Consider the following 13,970-nt stretch of genomic DNA (forward strand, 5'->3'; position numbering starts at 1 on the left):
GGATTACATAATTGTATACATAATGAAGATGCTGGTGTACAATGTTCAGGTTTGTATCTACATTATTTACATTTTTATACAAAGATGATAAACTGAATTATTTGAGGGATCATCAATGATTAATTGAAACATTTAATATGATTCGACAATACCAGAAAAAATGGTCAGTGAATTGACCAACTTTTCCTTGGAGGAATATGATAATCCTTAAATTATCAGTTTTGTTACGATTGTTTACATTCATTATAGCTATTTAAAGCTCTATGCTGTAGCTTATGATGCTTCATTAAAATTTTTTTGCACATTAATAAGGAGCATCTTCAAATTTACACTGCAGTGTAATTTTATGTCTTGTAATGGCGTGCTGTCTATATTAAGAATTCATTTTTAAATTCGTTTTTAACTGACCGTTATGATTTAGCTAAAGCTTTACCTAGAGAGCACCAGAGACATATTTCTCAATAATTAAAAAGACAGTTATTTTAAAAATGCGATAAAGATTCCCACGTTTTAAACGAAGAGTATGAGTGAACTATTTACTCTTTATTTTTTGACTGTATCAACAAGTTATGGGGTACTTTTGCTATATTGCAATAAAATGAAATGATCGAATGGGAAAGCAATGGGGAAATTTCGCAAGTTAACGGGTTAAGAACTTATTTATATTACATAAAGAAATGAGGACTGGTCTAAATAAAATTTTTTTTGACTCATGAATGTCATATAGTGTGTCTGATGGCTAAAAACGTTTTGATATTGTAATTATGTAACAATGTTACAATGGCATCCAACATAACAGGATACTTTATATATAAACATGTAACTTAGAATATTTTCGAGTGGACACTTCTATGTTTTGCAATATCTCTCTTTTTTCTTTTTTTATCAGTTATAAACTCTGTTAGACTTCGGGGACCAGAAAGCTCTATTGGAAGAGGTCGTGTGGAAGTATTTTACAATGGAGAGTGGGGAACAATTTGTGATGATGGCTGGGATTTAAACGATGCTAAAGTTGTTTGTCGACAACTTGGTTATGACTATGCTGGCAGGGCTTTACTAATAGGCAATGTTCCACAAGGACATGGAAGAATATGGTTAGACGAAGTTCGTTGTGTAGGAAATGAAAATAATATTTCGAGTTGTTCACATAGTGGATGGGGATCACATAATTGTACACATGATGAAGATGCTGGTATACAATGTTCAGGTGTGTTTCTACATTATTTACATTTATTTACAAAAATAATAAACTGAATTATTTGAAGGATCCTCAATGATTAATCGAAACATTTAATATGATTTTCAAATACTGAAACAATATTGACAAATTCCTTTAGTATAAACACAGCTTCGGACGTAAATTAACCATATAAACACAACTCGTTCCAAGAGGACATAATTAAACATAACCTATTTTATGATTGCCCATAGAAAGATTCGATAATACTCGAGGAAAAGGGCAGTCCATTGACCAAATTTTCCGTGGAGGAATGTAATAATCCTTAAATTATCTGTTTTTTTTACGATTGTTTACATTCATTAGAGCTTTTTAAAGCTGTAGGCTGTAGCTTATAAAGGTCCATTAAATTTTTTTTTCAATTTAACAGAAGCATCTCCAAATTAACACTGAGTGTAATTTTATGTTTTTTAATGTCGTGCTGTCCATTTTAAGAATTCATTTTTAATTTGTTATTAACTGACCGTTTAGGTTCAGCTAGAGCCATGCTTACAGAGCACCAGAAACGTATTTCTGAATAATTAAAAAGACAGTTATTTTAAAAATACGATATAGTTTTCCACGTTGTAAGCGAAGAGTCTATGTGAACAATTTACTTTTTATTTTTTTGCTTGCTTCAACAAGTTATGGGGCAGTGTTGCCATATGGCAATAAAATCAATTGATTTAATGGAAAACTAATGGGAACATTTGCTAGTTAAAGTGTTAATAATATATTTCTATTACAAAAAGAAATGAGGACTAATCTATATAAAAAATTATTTGGACTCATGAAAGTCAAATAGTGTATACTTGTCTAAAACGTTTGATGTTGTACTCATGTGAGTTTTTTTATCAATTTTTTGTTACTAATTTAATTCATTAATTTCGCCTAAGAAGATTTTACAATGGCATCTAACAAATTAGGATACTTTATATGTATACATGTAACTTAGAATATTTCGGAGTTGAGACTTCTATGTTTTGCGTTACCTCTTGATATTCTTTTTTTATCAGTTATCAACTCTGTTAGACTTCGGGGACCAGAAAGTTCTATTGGCAAAGGTCGTGTAGAAGTATTTTACAATGGAGAATGGGGAACAATTTGTGATGATGGCTGGGATATAAACGATGCTAAAGTTGTGTGTCGACAACTTGGTTATGACTATTATTTCAGGGCTTTACTAGGAGGTAATGTTCCACATGGTAGTGGAAGAATATGGTTAGACGACGTCCAATGTGTAGGAAATGAAAGCAATATTTCGAGTTGTTCACATAGAGAATGGGGATCACATAATTGTAGACATAATAAAGATGCTGGTGTACAATGTTCAGGTTTGTATGTAAATTATCTACATTTTTATACGAAGATGATAAACTGAATTATTTGAGGGAGCTTTAATGATTAATTGAAACATTTAATATGATTTTATAATACTGAAATAGACATTGACAAATGCCTTAAGTATAAACAAAGCTTCGGACGTAAATTAACCAAATAAACATAACTCGTTCCACGAGTACATAATTAAACATAACCAATTTTAAGATTGCCCAGAGAAAGATTCGACAATACCAGAAAAAATGGGCAGTCCATTGGCCAACTTTTCCTTGGAGGAATATGATAATCCTTAAATTATCAGTTTTGTTACGATTGTTTACATTCATTATAGCTATTTAAAGCTGTATGCTGTAGCTTATGATGCTCCATTAAAATTTTTGCACATTAATAAGGAGCATCTCAAATTTACACTGCAGTGTAATTTTATGTCTTGTAATGGCGTGCTGTCTATCTTAAAATTCATTTTAAATTCGTTTTAACTGACCGTTAAGATTTAGCTAAAGCCATACCTAGAGAGCATCAGAAACATATTTCTCAATAATTAAAAAGACAGTTATTTTAAAAATGCGATAAAGATTCCCACGTTTAAAACGAAGAGTATGAGTGAACTATTTACTCTTTATTTTTTGCCTGTATCAACAAGTTATGGGGTAGTTTTGCCATATTGCAATAAAATGAAATGATTGAATGGGAAACCAATGGGGAAAATTCGCAAGTTAACGGGTTAAGAACTTATTTATATTACATAAAGAAATGAGGACTGGTCTAAATAAATTTTTTTTTCGACTCATGAAAGTCAAATAGTGTGTCTGATGGTCCAAAACGTTTTGATATTGTACTTTTGTAAGTTTTTTTATCAAATTTTTGTTCCTAATTTAAATCATTAATTTCGCACAAGAATATTTTACAATGGCACCCAACATAACAAGATACTTTATATATAAATATGCAACTTAGAATATTTTGGAGTGAAGACTTCTATGTTTTGCAATATCTCTTTATTTTCTTTTTTTATCAGTTAACAACTCTGTTAGACTTCGGGGACCAGAAAGTTCTATTGGCAGAGGTCGTGTGGATGTATTTTACAATGAAGAATGGGGAACAATTTGTGATGATGGCTGGGATTTAAACGATGCTAAAGTTGTTTGTCGACAACTTGGTTATGACTATGCTGGCTGGGCTTTACTAGGAGGTAATGTTCCACACGGCAGTGGAAGAATATGGTTAGACGAAGTTCGTTGTGTAGGAAATGAAAATGATATTTCGAGTTGTTCACATAGTGGATGGGGATCACATAATTGTACACATGATGAAGATGCTGGTATACAATGTTCAGGTTTGTTTCTACATTATTTACATTTAGTTACAAAGATAATAAACTGAATTATTTGAAGGATCCTCAATGATTAATCGAAACATTTAATATGATTTTCAAATACTGAAACAATTTTGACAAATTCCTTAAGTATAAACACAGCTTCGTACGTAAATTAACCATATAAACACAACTCGTTCCAGGGGGGGATCTAGAGTATGTCAAATCCGTCGCGCGACTGATGTTTGAAATTCAAAAATTACCTATTCATATTAATTTAAAATTCATTAATTATTCTTACTTTATTATCGCATTCACTTCGTGATAAAAATCCAGCTTTATTGATTATTGAAAACTAATGATTAATGCAATGAATATCGTTAGTAACAGATCTATTTGAATTTTGCTTATTTTGGAATAACCGACTGATAAGCTGCAAGGTGGCTTGACTGGTTCGACGGATAAAGGAGTCTATAAACGCCAAAACACTTATTTTATTGGTCAATGGCCAGATCAGTGGACAGTTTAGAATGGTCTCGACTGATAATAGGGTAGCCGGACGTATAAGGAGTCAATTGCTATCTACAATTAGTTCATTTGAATTTTTATTTTTATATGTAGATTGGTTTGACGGATTTCGACTGATAGCCAGACTAATAGTCAAGGTCACTGTCTGATTGAATGTTGATGGTTTCATAGTAATTTTATAAGAATGATGGAAAGTAAACTACAATCAGATGGATTGGAAATCTTTTACAAATTGATATATTGACATAGATGCTGCTGTCAAACTGTAAAGATTTTCAAGAGGGTGAAAAATTTATGGATAAATTATAAATGTAGCAAGACGATCTCATGACGACGTTTCAGTCATTGATGTTCAAAGAAAGCCAACATTGTTTTGGATTTTATCAGCAGGAATTTATATCAAAATCAATAAGTAAAAGGACAAATTAGAAGTGTATGCATGGATATAATATATCAAAGTCAATTTATGCGAGTGTGGCATGCGATTTATGTCAATGGCATTATGGGAAGCAGATTGATGATTTAAAATTGTTTATTGCCGAAGGTCTTTTTTAGCTATAATTTCTTGATGCTTGGAAATCATTTGCCGTTATATAGCAATAAATCTACATTCCTGCAAACATATATTTCAATGGACAAAATCTGTAGCAATAAGGCGCCATACTATATTATTTACTTTATCATTAAACGGAATGTTTGGGGCTTATGATAAGTTTATGATCATTGATCATTTAATCATTAGACAGTTATACTACGTATTGTTTAAGACTAACATTGATTACATTGAGAGCTGTTTACTCATAACCTTGTGATTTTTTTAGTCTTCTGATCCATGAAGCTTTTTATTTTTACAATTTGACTGGAATGGTATTAAACCTGGAGTATTTCACATACATGAAATGTTGTCCCATGTCACATATTTGTCCCCTTTTCTAACTAGACACCTCATGTAGAGATGTAAAGATTGTGTTAATCTGGCTCATACCAGATTGTTTTGCCATAAATTCCAAAGGGCTATTGAATGTATGAAGGCATTTTCTATAAAGTAAAAGTAATAACTCTATGTATCTGAATAAACCTTGAAATTTGGCAAAACAACAAAGTATTTTGATGATCTAACTAGGTAGTTTTCACATGATCATTATAATTTCTAATCTAAATTATTTCAGATTTACATTTAAACGAGCTTTGATCATACTTAAGAAATATATTTATCATAACCAGTAAATGACACATGAACCAATTTTCATTCATGTAATTATATAATTAAAGACATGTGGATTTACATTCTGTTTGTATTTGCAAATACAATGCTACTAGTGATTGCTATATGCTTTACACTGCAATACTTACAGGAGATAATAGTCTAGTGAAATGCCTAATAAACATTTATGGCATTAAGCTGTCATAACTGCAATTTTCACTCTAATAATTTTTGCTTAATCTTTGGCAGAAAAATTTTGAGTTTTTTTCTCAAAGGTGGATTTGCTGCTCCAATGGAGATGGGTAAAAGTTTAATAAACTTGCATGGTTTAAAGTCTGAGCTTTTCTATATCTATGAACTGTCACTTGTAATTTACCAAATTTCTAACTTAACTCATTACATAGAGGTTTGAATCTGGGGTCTCTAGGGGGTCTATGCCTGACAACTGGTAGAAATTTTTAAAGAGACTATATCTGTTTTTGAATAGCATTATTGTAAAATAAATTTCACGTTCCTAGACATGCTAATGAGCCATATATTTGGCATGATAATGAGCCTAAATGTTGTAAAACATTTATTTTCATTCACTTCATTTTTTTGAAAAGCATATAAGCAAAATGTGTTGTTTTACGCAAAACAGTGCCCTAGGAAATACATTTGTATTGCTCTAAAACACTGAAAATGGCATTTTCAAGGCTCTGAAATTCAAAATTTCTCAGGGGGGAATGCCTCAGACCCCCCCAGGTGCGGAGCGCCTCCGACGTTTTATGACTGATGTTTGAAAAATCCTAGATCCGCCCCTTACTCGTTCCACGAGGACATAATTAAACATAACCTATTTTATGATTGCCCATAAAAAGATTCCATAATACTCGAGAAAAAGGCAGTCCATTGACCAAATTTTCCGTGGAGGAATGTAATAATCCTTAAATTATCTGTTTTTTTACGATTGTTTACATTCATTAGAGCTTTTTAAAGCTGTAGGCTGTAGCTTATAAAGGTCCATTAAATTTTTCTTTGCATGTTTAACACAAGCATCTCGAAATTAACACTGCAGCGTAATTTTATGTCTTTTAATGACGTGCTGTCTATCTTAAGAATTCATTTTTAATTTGTTTTTAACTAACCGTTAAGATTCAGCTAAAGCCATGCCTAGACAGCACCACAAACGTATTTCTGAATAATTAAAAAGACAGTTATTTTAAAAATACGATATAGTTTTCCACGTTGTAAGCGAAGAGTCTATGTGAACAATTTACTCTTTTTTTTGCTTGTTTCAACAAGTTATGGGGCAGTGTTGCCATATGGCAATAAAATCAAATGATTTAATGGAAAACTAATGGGAGTATTCACAGAGTTAAAGTGTTAATGAATGCTATATTACGAAAAGAAATGAGGACTAATCTAAATAAAAAATTATTTAGACTCATGAAAGTCAAATAGTGTCTACTTGTCTAAAACGTTTTGATATTGAACTCATTTAAGTTTTTTTATCAATTTTTTGTTACTAATTTAATTCATTAATTTCGCCTAAGAAGATTTTACAATGGCATCTAACATACTTGAGAAAAACGACGATTTTTGAGCAAACGTATTTCAGCATTATCCAGATACCATCTTAGTGCAAGAATGGTTAGTGTTATTAATATGATACGTAATATGAGTATAGACAGGTGTACTTCTTATTAACTATTTTCACATCTTTTAAAATAAGAATCTTTATTTTTCGTTTAGAGACCCACCCGGGCACCACATCTATAGCAGAGTAGTTTATCAAATATCCTTTTGCGAACTTTTTCCAAATCTATGGTAGTTTATCAATTTTCATGCGGGATGTAATTCCCGCTATGTTAGTGAAACTTCTCGCCAATTATCTACCAGGATAAAGGAACATACTCACACAGACAAAAGAAACTCCACTATCTACAAACATCTTCAAGCCTCTCTCCTTCATTGTAAAAACAAATTCTCACCTTCTCATTTTAAAATCATCGACACTGATCAATCCACTTTCTCCTCCAAAGATCAGAGGAAGCTCTACACATTAATAAAATAATCCCGATTTAAAATGCTCCAAGTTCCACCACTACAACACTATGTTGCTTTATAATAATATTTTTGTTATAAGTTCTTAATACTTATTTTCTTTTCCTTTTTATAAATATTTTTGTATTTAGTAACTGAATCGTAATCCCTATTATTCATTTGTAAGTAATTTATTCCTTATCATATTACATATCATATTACTTAACACTAACCATTTCTGCACTGAAAGTGGCATTCTGATAATGTCAAAACATGTTTGCTATCAAATCAAATCGTCGTTTTCTCAAAGTGTTTTTAAAATTTACTTGCTAATTAGAATTATGGCATCTAACATATTAGGATACTATATGTAGCATGTAACTTAGAATATTTCAGGTTTAGACTTCTATGTTTTGCATTATCTCTTGATTTTCTTTTATCAGTTATCAACTCTGTTAGACTTCAGGGACCAGAAAGTTCTATTGGCAAGGTCGTGTAGAGTATTTTACAATGGAGAATGGGGAACAATTTGTGATGATGGCTGGGATATAAACGATGCTAAAGTTGTGTGTCGACAACTTGGTTATGACTATTATTTCAGGGCTTTACTAGGAGGTAATGTTCCACATGGCAGTGGAAGAATATGGTTAGACGACGTTCAATGTGTAGAATAGAAGTAATATTTCAAGTTGTTCACATAGAGAATGGGATCACATAATTGTAGACATAATAAAGATGCTGGTGTACAATGTTCAGGTTTGTATGTACATTATTTACATTTTATACAAAGATGATAAACTGAATTATTTGAGGGAGCTTCAATGATTAGTTGAAGCATTTAATATGATTTTATAATAATGAAATAGATATTGACAAATGCCTTAAGTATAAACACAGCTTCGGACGTAAATTAATCAAATAAACACAACTTGTTCCACGAGTACATAATTAAACATAACCAATTTTATGATTGCCCAGAGAAAGATTCGACAATACCAGAAAAAATGGGCAGTGAATTGGCCAACTTTTCCTAGGAGGAATATGATAATCCTTAAATTATCAGTTTTCTACGATTGTTTACATTCATTATAGCTATTTAAAGCTGTATGCTGTAGCTTATGATGCCCCATTAAAATTTTTTTGCACATTAATAAGGAGCATCTCCAAATTTACACTGCAGTGTAATTTTATGTCTTGTAATGGCGTGCTTTCTATCTTCAGAATTCAATTTTAAATTCGTTTTTAACTGACCGTTAGGGTTTAGCTAAAGCCATACCTAGAGAGCACTAGAAACATATTTCTCAATAATTAAAAAGACAGTTATTTTAAAAATGCGATAAAGATTCCCACGTTTAAAACGAAGAGTATGAGTGAACTATTTACTCTTTATTTTTAGCCTGTATCAACAAGTTATGGGGTAGTTTTGCCATATTGCAATAAAATGAAATGATTGAATGGGAAACCAATGGGGAAATTTCGCAAGTTAACGGGCTAAGAACTTATTTATATTACATCAAGTAATGAGGACTGGTCTAAATAAAAACTTTTTTCGACTCATGAAAGTCAAATAGTGTGTCTGATGGTCCAAAACGTTTTGATATTGTACTTATGTAAGTTTTTATCAAATTTTGTTACTAATTTAAATCATTAATTTCGCACAAGAATATTTTACAATGGCACCCAACAGGATACTTTATATAAACATGTAACTTAGAATATTTTGGGTGAAGACTTCTATGTTTTGCAATATCTCTTTATTTTCTTTTTTATCAGTTATCAACTCTGTTAGACTTCAGGGGACCAGAAAGTTCTATTGGCAGAGGTCGTGTGGATGTATTTTACAATGGAGAATGGGGAACAATTTGTGATTATGGCTGGGATTTAAACGATGCTAAAGTTGTTTGTCGACAACTTGGTTATGACTATGCTGCCAGGGCTTTACTAGGAAGTAATGTTCCACATGGCAGTGGAAGAATATGGTTAGACGAAGTTCGTTGTGTAGGAAATGAAAATAATATTTCGAGTTGTTCACATAGTGGATGGGGATCACATAATTGTACACATGATGAAGATGCTGGTATACAATGTTCAGGTTTGTTTCTACATTATTTACATTTATTTACAAAGATAATTAACTGAATTATTTGAATGATCCTCAATGATTAATCGAAACATTTAATATGATTTTCAAATACTGAAACAATATTGACAAATTCCTTAAGTATAAATGCAGATTAGGACGTAAATTAACCATATAAACACAACTCGTTCTACGAGGACATAATTAAACATAACCTAATTTATGATTGCCCATAGAAAGATTCGATAATACTCGAGAAAAAGGGCAGTCCATTGACCAAATTATCTGTTTTTTTACGATTGTTTACATTCATTATAGCTTTTTAAAGCTGTAGGCTGTAGCTTATAAAGTTCCATTAAAATTTTTTTGCATATTTAACAGAAGCATCTCCAAATTAACACTGAGTGTAATTTTATGTCTTTTAATGTCATGCTGTCTATCTTAAGAATTCATTTTTAATTTGTTTTTAACTGACCGTTAAGGTTCAGCTAAAGCCATGCCTAGAGAGCACCAGAAACGTATTTCTGAATAATTAAAAAGACAGTTATTTTAAAAATACGATATAGTTTTCCACGTTGTAATCGAAGAGTTTATGTGAACAATTTACTTTTTATTTTTTTGCTTGTTTCCACAAGTTATGGAGCAGTGTTGCCATATGGCAATGAAATCAAATGATTGAAGGGAAAACTAATGGGAACATTCGCAAGTTAAAGTGTTGATAAGATATTTATATTACAAAAAGAAATGAGGACTGATCTAAATAAAAAATTATTTAGACTCATGAAAGTCAAATAGTGTCTACTTGTCTTAAACATTTTGATATTGTACTCCTGTAAGTTTTTTTATCAATTTTTTGTTAGTAATTCAATTCATTAGTTTAGCCTAAGAATATTTTACAATGGCATCTAACATATTAGGATACTATATATACATGTAACTTAGAATATTTCGGAGTTGAGACTTCTATGTTTTGCATTATCTCTTGATTTTCTTTTTATCAGTTATCAACTCTGTTAGACTTCAGGGGACAGAAAGTTCTATTGGCAGAGGTCGTGTAGAAGTATTTTACAATGGAGAATGGGGAACAATTTGTGATGATGGCTGGGATATAAACGATGCTAAAGTTGTGTGTCGACAACTTGGTTATGACTATTATTTCAGGGCTTTACTAGGAGTTAATGTTCCACATGGCAGTGGAAGAATATGGTTAGACGACGTTCATTGTGTAGGAAACGAAAATAATATTTCGAGTTGTTCACATAGAGGATGGGGATTGCATTATTGTAGACATGATGAAGATGCTGGTGTACAATGTTCAGGTTTGTATGTACATAATTTACCTCTTTATAGAAAGATAATAAACTGAATTATTTGAGGGATCTTCAATGATTAATTGAAACATTTAATATGATTTTATAATACTGAAATAGATATTGACAAATGCCGAAAGTATAAACACAGCTTCGGACGTAAATTAAACAAATAAACACAACTCGTTCCACGAGTACATAATTAAACATTACCAATTTTATGATTGTCCAGAGAAAGATTCGACAATACCAGAAAAAATTGGCATTGAATTGGCCAACTTTTCCTTGGACGAATATGATAATCCTTAAATTATCAGTTTTGTTACGATTGTTTACATTCATTATAGCTATTTAAAGAGTAGCTGTAGCAGCTTATGATGCTCCATTAAAATTTTTTTGCACATTAATAAGGAGCATCTCCAAATTTACACTGCAGTGTAATTTTATGTCTTGTAATGGCGTGCTTTCTATCTCAACAATTCATTTTTAAATTCGTTTTTAACTGACCGTTAAGATTTAGCTAAAGCCATACCTAGAGAGCATCAGAAACATATTTCTCAATAATTAAAAAGACAGTTATTTTAAAATGCGATAAAATTCACGTTTTAAACAGAGAATTCTGAGTGAACTATTTACTCTTTATTTTTTGCCTGTATCAACAAGTTATGGGGTAGTTTTGCCATATTGCGATAAAATGAAATGATTGAATGGGAAACCAATGGGGAAAGTTCGCAAGTTAACGGGTTAAGAACTTATTTATATTACATAAAGAAATGAGGACTGGTCTAAATAAAATTTTTTTTCGACTCATGAAACTCAAATAGTGTGTCTGATGGTCCAATAGTTTTGATATTGTACTTAAGTAAGTTTTTTTTATCAAATTTTTATTACTAATTTAAATCATTAATTTTGCACAAGAATATTTTACAATGGCACTCAACATAACAGGATACTTTATATATAAACATGTAACTTAGAATATTTTGGAGTGAAGACTTCTATGTTTTCAAATATCTCTTTATTTTCTTTTTTTATCAGTTATCAACTCTGTGAGACTTCGGGGACCAGAAACTTCTATTGGCAGAGGTCGTGTGGATGTATTTTACAATGGAGAATGGGGAACAATTTGTGATGATGGCTGGGATTTAAACGATGCTAAAGTTGTCTGTCGACAACTTGGTTATGACTATGCTGGCAGGGCTTTACTAGGAGGTTATGTTCCATATGGCAGTGGAAGAATATGGTTAGACGAAGTTCGTTGTGTAGGAAATGAAAATAATATTTCGAGTTGTTCACATAGTGGATGGGGATCACATAATTGTACACATGATGAAGATGCTGGTATACAATGTTCAGGTTTGTTCCTACATTATTTACATTTATTTACAAAGATAATAAACTGAATTATTTGAAGGATCCTCAATGATTAATCGAAACATTTAATATGATTTGCAAATACTGAAACAATATTGACAAATTCCTTAAGTATAAACACAGCTTCGGACGTAAATTAAACATAAAAACACAACTCGTTCCACGCGGACATAATTAAACATAACCTATTTTATGATTTCCCATAGAAAGATTCGATAATACTCGAGAAAAAGAGCAGTCCATTGACCAAATTATCTGTTTTTTTTACGATTCTTTACATTTATTATAGCTTTTTAAAGCTGTAGGCTTTAGCTTATAAAGGTCCATTAAAATTTTTTTGCATATTTAACTGAGGCATCTCCAAATTAACACTGAGTGTAATTTTATGTTTTTTAATGTCGTGCTGTCTATCTTAAGAATTCATTTTTAATTTGTTTTTAACTGACCGTTAAGGTTCAGCTAAAGCCATGCCTAGAGAGCACCAGACGTATTTCTGAATAATTAAAAAGAGAGTTATTTTAAAAATACGATATAGTTTTCCACGTTGTAATCGAAGAGTCTATGTGAACAATTTACTTTTTATTTTTTTGAATGTTTTATGAAGTGCGGTATTTGAAATTAAATGAGGATATGATCTTCGCACTTTGCTGGACAATTTAAAACTTAATCGTCTCAAGGACCTGAAAATAAAGGTTTGACTCAGAAAGTTCAAACCCCGTCTGACCTTTGCGGTGCCCGGTGCAGTTTCTGGCCTTCTGGGCTTTGAGTCACACGGTGGTGAGGCAGTTCAATATTTGAACCATGTTTTCGTGAAGCTATGAGAGTCGCACGGTGTTGGCCTGCTCACTTGCTGTGTGACTTCATAGCGATCAGAGCCTGCACCAGCCTGAAGATCATCAAGGTCAGGTTTCCCGATTGATCACCTGATGTTCGGAGTCCTGAACGACAACTAAATTGTCAACAAGAATGCAGATGTCTGGACTATCAAATACCACATTCATAAAACATTCATTCGACATTCACTTTCGAGAGAGCATGGGCCCAACAATATTGACCTGCTCACACTGTGTGGCTTGCTTGGCTCAGTGGGTCAGGCACTGCGGCACTTTGAGGTTCATGGGTTCAGATCCCGTTAGTCACCTAGTTTTTTTCAGGTCCTGAGACGATTGCTTAAATTGTCCAAGCAGAAGTGCGAAGATCATATCTCATTTAATTTCAAATACCGCACATCATAAAACATTCATTCGACATTCCTTTCCGTAGAAACATAGGCCCAACAATGTGGCCTGCTCACCCACTGTGGCGGCTTGGCAGCTCAGTAGGTCCAGGCACTGCACCGGCACCGCAGAAGGTCATGGGTTCCAGATCCCGTTGGAGTCACCTGATTTTTTCCAGGTCCACCGAGGACAGTGCTTAAATTGTCCAGCAAAGTGCGAAGATCATATCCTCATTTAATTTTTATTTTTTTGCTTCTTTCAACAAGTTATGGAGCAGTGTTGCCATATGGCAATAAAATCAAATGATTGAATGGAAAATTAATGGTAAAATTCACAAGTTAAAGTGTTAACATGATATTT

The 13,970-nt window shown here is 32.2% G+C and overlaps 1 long non-coding RNA gene across 1 annotated transcript; it reads left to right on the top strand.

The window, feature by feature from the left end:
- The first annotated feature begins 1,093 nt into the window (after positions 1-1,093).
- Positions 1,094-8,141, top strand: LOC124454303. Its single transcript, XR_006951390.1, has 3 exons — positions 1,094-1,207; positions 2,233-2,550; positions 8,073-8,141. It is a non-coding gene; the product is annotated as an uncharacterized LOC124454303 (long non-coding RNA).
- Positions 8,142-13,970: the final 5,829 nt, after the last annotated feature.

The sequence above is a fragment of the Xenia sp. Carnegie-2017 genome, unplaced genomic scaffold (genome assembly GCF_021976095.1).
Source record: "Xenia sp. Carnegie-2017 unplaced genomic scaffold, XeniaSp_v1 HiC_scaffold_3, whole genome shotgun sequence".
NCBI lineage: Eukaryota > Metazoa > Cnidaria > Anthozoa > Malacalcyonacea > Xeniidae > Xenia > Xenia sp. Carnegie-2017.